Source organism: Rutidosis leptorrhynchoides, chromosome 10, assembly GCF_046630445.1.
Source record: "Rutidosis leptorrhynchoides isolate AG116_Rl617_1_P2 chromosome 10, CSIRO_AGI_Rlap_v1, whole genome shotgun sequence".
Taxonomy (NCBI): Eukaryota; Viridiplantae; Streptophyta; class Magnoliopsida; order Asterales; family Asteraceae; genus Rutidosis; species Rutidosis leptorrhynchoides.
The window spans coordinates 231,188,516-231,196,099 of NC_092342.1; positions in this window are offsets into that span (position 1 = coordinate 231,188,516).

The window sequence follows — 7,584 nt, forward strand, 5'->3', positions numbered from 1 at the left end:
CAAGTCAAAACACCAATTTTGCAAGCTTACACAACTAATCACTTATAACCTAAGTTAACCAGTGATAATAACACCCGAACATGATTATCGACTAATCAATTTCATCATCCAACCTAAAACCCACCAATAATGGTCATCAACACCATTTACTAGCTCAATCACCCAATTATCAACTAGTGGGTTTACTCAAGAACACACAATTCAAAACCCCAATTATGAACACTAATCAAACTATGAAAACTCGGAGTTAGAACTTACCAATACCACCACAACGTAGCTAGAAACGAGATGAATAACTTTAACACCCGATCTTTTGATTGATTCAAGCTCCTTCTTCCCCAAATCAAGCTTTCTCTCACTAAAAGTGGGTCTCTCTCTAGGGTTTGAAAGGTAGAGGAGATGAAGAAATTGCGAGGATAAGATTGTGGGGAATGAGTCCCCAATCTGCCATTTGTGGCCTAAAATCGACCACATGCGAAAAGACCAAACTGCCCTTCATTTAACTCAAAATTAGAAAAAAACAGAGATCTGTCACCAGGCCCCATGCGCGGCGCGCTCCCATGGTTGTGCGCGGCGCGCACACTTGTCTGAACAGATTCTGAGCTTTACTTTTACACCACGTTTCACACACTTTAAGTACACCCTAATATACTCCTCTACAATAGATAATCGGGTCTTACAACTCTCCTCCACTTAGATTGGATCACGTCCTCGTGATCCGCACCAATTACTAGAAGTTAATCACTTCTACCTAGAACATTTCCATCTCCAATGCGGAATTACACAAGTAGTAATCACCCATTCGGGTTCTCACTTCGTACACTAACGCATCATATTACAACCAACAAGGGTAATCATCCCTCGAGACAAAACAACCGTAACCGCTTGCTCCTACACCGAGTATCTAACTCGTACAATACATTCACAATCAATCCAAAAGTGGAATAACCTCCTGATGACCTCCGTCATCACGCCTTTACACCATAGAATACTCGAGAATCATCCCGACACCTTTCTAAAATCTCCAGTAACTACCATTGGGAAAACTCGCCATTTTGACTCACGTCGCTAACTACCTTCCCAATTCATTCCAAAGTCCAACTTGGGACTTTTTCGAAGACCATCAAAGTCTTCCTTTCCTACATAAGCGACACCCTTTCGCTTATCACGTCTACTAGATAGGGATTTTTCCGCATTCTCCGGTACTTAACTCCCCCATTTTGGGTTTTAACCCCATACTTTCACCATCGATATGATAACATCCCGTGGAATTTCGACATTCTACGACACACATTACCTTCTCCGACATTGGTCATACTCAAAAGTTCTTCCAAGGACTCGTTTTAAGGTATTCGAACCTCGATATTTCAAATCTGTTAAGTGTTAACGCCCGCTAAACACCATAATAGACCACAGTTGTATCTTCGGGTTTTTCACCGATACCCAATTACAAAGTAATCATACCATCGGAGTGGAGCATTTCACTAGCAGGTATAAGGAGGCACCTGATGCAGTGTTATGCAACTCCCATTACTACCGCCGAGTCATCAAGAGCTCGACCCTTACGGGGTCTACTCTTGGTGTCACGCGTCTCCTGACTACTCTAAGTCATACAATTTTCCAATAAACTTACGGCTCAAAGCCCACAATTTCTAGCGACACCCGCTTGCCACAATTTCTTCTAGGTTGCATAGCTAGCCTATTAACCTTTCAACTTATCACTAAGGGGATGCTTGGAAACACAAAGGCTTATACTATTCTAGCTTCGTCCTAACCATTATCACGGTTACCTTCTCACATCAAACCTATGAACACTCGCTACACGCACCGTATCGAACCACAATCGTGGTTAACGAAGAGTGAGATCTTACGGACTCACTCACCCCATTGTATCATGTAGCCTTCGAAAATATGTATCCTTATGTCGGGTGTCACCCGAAACTTTACACACTAAATCACTAATTTAACATGTAGATACAAATCCAACATGTCAATACCCTCAAACATACATTTGCATTCTGGCTACTCCTTACACGGTTTCGTCACCATACATTTAGTTGTTGAACTCATACACGAGCGACAATACACGACACAATCTACAAATCCTACAGGTCTCACTCGAACAAGTTTAACGACCCTAACGCCACAACGCAAAAAGTCTAAACAACAAAGGGCTCAAACAACAGAGTCAAGGCACAATACACCGACCTATACTACTAATCCCCTCATCGATCATAGCCCACGAATTCTCGTGAATTCATTTTACCATAAAACCAACGTCCACTGCCAACCGTTGGCGTCAATTAAGCAATGACCTAACGCCAACATAACTCGTACCTCGTACATCAAAATGTCACTACCCACAGAGTAGAATTTACCAACCAGTGGGTCCACTCGACCCATCTTAACCAAATTTGCCCGACCGACAATATCCCCATGCTAATCCCCTGGAAGAAGAGTGAATAATGTTATCATAACAATCGCGTTACTCACATCCTCGCTACCAATACCGTCCTTGCCTTTTTTGACCATCAAGTCCGGGTCCGCATCCCGATAACCTCACATAACCATCTCGTTAAGGGAGACGAGACTTGCCAGTCCCACAACTAAATAACTTCCAATCATAACTTACTGACGAACCTTATGGTTCTTCAACTCTGGAGACAAAAAGAACGCGCACCATCAACCGAACACCTAAGCCCATTCTTATAGGTTGGTAAAACCAAACTCTTCACTCACTACTAAGAAATGCTTAGAGAGATTAAGTCTAACGCCCTTCGTCCATCAATCCAACACTTCAACCATCGTCATAGGGTAATTCCATTAGGAATGCTACCGATTTTAATACTACATATTTACGCCATGCATTCTTCCCCAGGGCACATTCTCACGAGTCAACGACTCAAGCGCTACCCTGGTGCACTATCATCAAACCACCAACAAACCGAATCTTCACCGAGTTTACTAACCCCGCACCCTTATGGGTACCTTTGAAATATACGTTCACTTGAGACTAATTAGATTTTGAAACAAAGTTTAAGTCTTTAATATATATACCCAAACCCATCGGCACACAACAAATAATAATAAGGCATATATGCACCAAAGACGAAACTACCTGAAAGAGCGTCGTGGGACTTCTGTGCTTCACTACCCATCAAATAGTTGCGCTCTAACCTCTTAACCCGATCGTCAAATGATTTGGAACACTCCAACATTCGGTCTCCCTCCTTCCGGCAAATAAAGCACTTGACCGTGCTTAAAGGTACACCCGTACAATCCCGTGCCAAATGACCTTGACCTCCACACTTAAAACATGTAGGCATGAAACCTCCCATCCTTTTAATCTGATTATCAGCCAAATCGGGACACTCAGACCTTTGGTGCCCTTCCTTCCGACAATGAAAACATACAAGCTCGCCCGACGGACATTCACGAGACTTATGTCCCTTTTGCCCACCATTGTAACATTTAGACTTGCTAGAGCCCGACACTCCCTTCCTCATGCAACCCGCGCTCTCCATTACACCTTTACTTTGATCATTAAACGACTCGGGACACTCCGACTGGCGGTGTCCATCTTTTCGACACTTAAAACATTTATCGTTATTAGAAGGTGCATTTGTGCAATCACGCGACGAATGTCCCCGTTGTGTACAATTATAGCACGAAGGTATGTAACCTCTCTTACTCCTCTTTTTCACATTTCCGACGCCTTCAGGCGCACTTCTCGCCCTCTTACCAGGAGCACTTGACTCTAACCTTACAAGTACTTCTTCATCACCACTACATCGAGGTTCGGAAAACCTCTTCTCAAACTCTTCCCTCACGATCTTAGTCACTTGGTCTCGGACCATTTCAGTTACTCGTCCTTCAATTGACTCCTTGACTACTTGCCTAACTTCATTGGCCAAACCCGAGACATAATGTCACACCCCCAAATAGGGCATGGGGTATTTGTGACTAATTATATCAAATCACAGTTGTATAAATGAGAACAACTCTATATGAGACGTTTTATTGAGTTTTGCAGCGGAAGATAAATAGATTACATTGTATTTAGAGCATTAAATGTTTTTAAATGAATTGGTAAGTAATGCATGAAGACTCCAAGCATGGCAAGAAATCATCATCAAAGCAGCAGATATACAGCGAAAGCAATATTTAAGTACCTGAGAATAAACATGCTTAAAAAAGTCAACACGAGGTTGAGTGAGTTCATAGGTTTGTCATAAATAATGATTTCAGTAATAGATCACAAGATTTAATATTATAAAAGTCGATATATCATGTATATCAAAAGTATACCATGAGCGTATAATATCAGAACTAAACGATTTTACCCCGAGACAATACATATGTAATTGTCGAGATCATTATTATACCACCAATTGACCTGAGGTCAACAGTGCGGGACGTTACTCCCAATAGCGCTATTTATAATAATTCTGTTTGTCTCTTCATTATCAAGCAATTAATGATATTACAAAGCAGGGTTTTGCATGTTTCATATGAACACAATAACATGTTACATATCAACACAATAAAAGTACTCATGTTGGTCGCATAATAGTTTGCACTTGTGTCTATCAGTTATAAAAATATTGCATTTATTCTCAGCCCAAAAATATATATAGTTTGTAGTAAATATGCATAGGATGGCACTGAACAAGTACAGAGTTGACCTCGGATTCATGAACCTATATCAAGTATATATATTAACACATATACTCATAATCGAATAAGTTTATATATATATAAATTTATTAGTTACGTCATTTTTATATTTATAACATGTAAGTTTCTTATATTTATTTTATATATTCTAAATAGATAAAAATATAAATTTTTATTATGTTATGTGTAAATATATATATATATATATATATATATATATATATATATATATATATATATATATATATATATATATATATATATATATATAGTGGTAGGATCAAGAGGGAAGTAACCATTCGGGGGGAAGCGGGGGGGAAGCAAAAACTTTTTTTTTTCTTCGTTTTTTGAAAAAACTTTGTTCACGAACATTATAGATGAGATAAAAATATGAACATTTAGTAGAGACACTTTGTGATAAATGTTTTTATTTTGGCGGGAAAACGCTCTAAGAAGTAATATATAACAATTATCGTGTTTTTCGAGCGTATTTTGAGGTTTTAGCTATTGGGGTTTAGATATTAGGGTTTAGATATTAGGGTTTATAGGGTTTAGATATTAGGGTTTAGAAATTTAGGGTTTAGGGTTTAGATTTAGGGTTTAGATTTAGGATTTAGATTGAGTTTTTAACACGAACGGTTTAGAGTTTAGGGTTTAGGGTTTGGTGTTTTGGGTTTATGGTTTTGGGTTTATGGAATAAACCCAAAACACCAAACCCTAAACCCTAAATCCTAAACTCTAAATCGGGCTAAATTTTACTTCACAAAACATGAAGAAAAAAAAACGTTCATATTCTTCACGAGCAATATTATCTTGAATGTTATTTTTGTCGATCGTTTTCCCGCCTAAATAATAACATTCATCACGAAGTGTCTCTTTTAAATGTTCATATTTTCGTGTGATCTTAATGCCGAAAAAAATTAAAAAATATATATATATTTTGCTTCCCCCCGCTTCCCCCGATTGGTTACTTCCCCATTGATCCTGCCCTTATATATATATATATATATATCATTTGTTTGTTAAAATAGTAATTATAATAATACTAAAATAATATTTGTAATGATAATAATGATACTCAATATTAATAATAATGATAATAATGTTTATGATTTCATTAATAATAATTATAATGATAGTTTTAATAGTAAAGGCAATCTTATTAAAAGTGATAATTTAATACAAATGATAATTTTAGTACCTTTTATAATAAAAATGATAATAATGATAGTAATAATAATAATTTCAATAAAGATGGTAATTTTGATAAAAATGATAAGATAAAATGATACTTTTAGTTATAACCATGTTTTTAATATTAATGTTAATAATAACTTTAATATTAGTAATAATTATAATATCAATAATTAATAATACTAATAATAATAACATTAGTAATGATAATACTTATAAGCTTTAAATGGTAATACTTGTAATAATAATGATAGTAACGATAATAACAATTGTAACTATGGTGATAATACTAATACTTATCCATGATAATAATAAATTATAGTATGATAGTAATAATAATACTTACTTAATAATAATAATAATAATAATAATATTCATTTTTGTAATTATAATCATGATAATAATAATATTAGTTATATTAATGATAATTGTAATCCTAATATTAGTGATAACAATACTTAACATAATAATAACAATAATTAATAATCATAATAATAATAAGATGATAATAATAATAATAATAATAATAATAATAATAATAATAATAATAATAATAATAATAATAATAATAATAATAATAATAATAATAATAATAATAATAATAATAATAATAATAATAATAATAATTTAAATAATAATAAGAAAACTACCTTTAATCAAGCTTTTCCTAACAAAAAATGCCCCAAGCCGGGATCGAACCCGAGACCTCTTAAATACTCAAACACTCTTAAACCATTCTTCTGTTTCCCTTTTTTTGTTTTATTTTACACTTTAAATCTATTTAACTTATTTTCTGTTTCATCTTCTTCTTCTCAAGTTGAATCGACCAAGGTGACAAATCTTTCAACGAGTTACTTATTAAATTTTAAAACGAATCAGAATCGAACAGTTGATTGTTGGATTGATTTAACAGAAATGAAAAAAATAAAAATAAAAGAAAACCTGCTATTCGTCGAGAGAAATAAAAAAAATATAAAACTCAATATTTGATTTTGAAATCTAAACCGTTTTAGCTTATGATTCCTTCATGAAATAAGTTGTAAATGACTCCTAGTAACTTTATGACTCGTCAATTTAACATGAAACATAACAACGATCACGAATTTCACGAAGAACAAAATGGTTGACTTTTTATTTAAAACCTTTGACTCGAAAATTCGAAATTGATATAACGAATTGAAACCTGAGATTTTGCAGAAAGATTAAGTAAAAGAATCCTAACAAAACTACATTTAAGGAATTTGAAATTTAATTCGTTTTTGAAGTTTTTGAAAAATGAAACAAGAACAGAGAACTGGAACTCGTTTCGGTTTTTTTTTTTTTTTACAAATTGCAGTATTTGATAATTGGTGATGATGGAAGACTGGAATGATAGAATTACAATATCTCGATTGCTATTTAACGAATTAATATGTCGTCAAACAAGTACACGAAAGAAGAAGAAAAAAAATATATAAATATTTTAAAAGCAGATCACGATGAAGAAAAAAATAAAAAAAAAAGATACGATCAAATTAAAAAATAAAAAACAGATATCACTTTGATAAAAAAATTTAAAAGAAACAGCAGATCACTTAATAATATTAAAAAAACAATCGCCCTAAATTAGGTATCTGTCACTTTTTATTTTTAATTAATATTAATAATTAATAATTATATTAATAATAATACAAATTAATAACAATAATATTAATAATAATAATCATATAATAA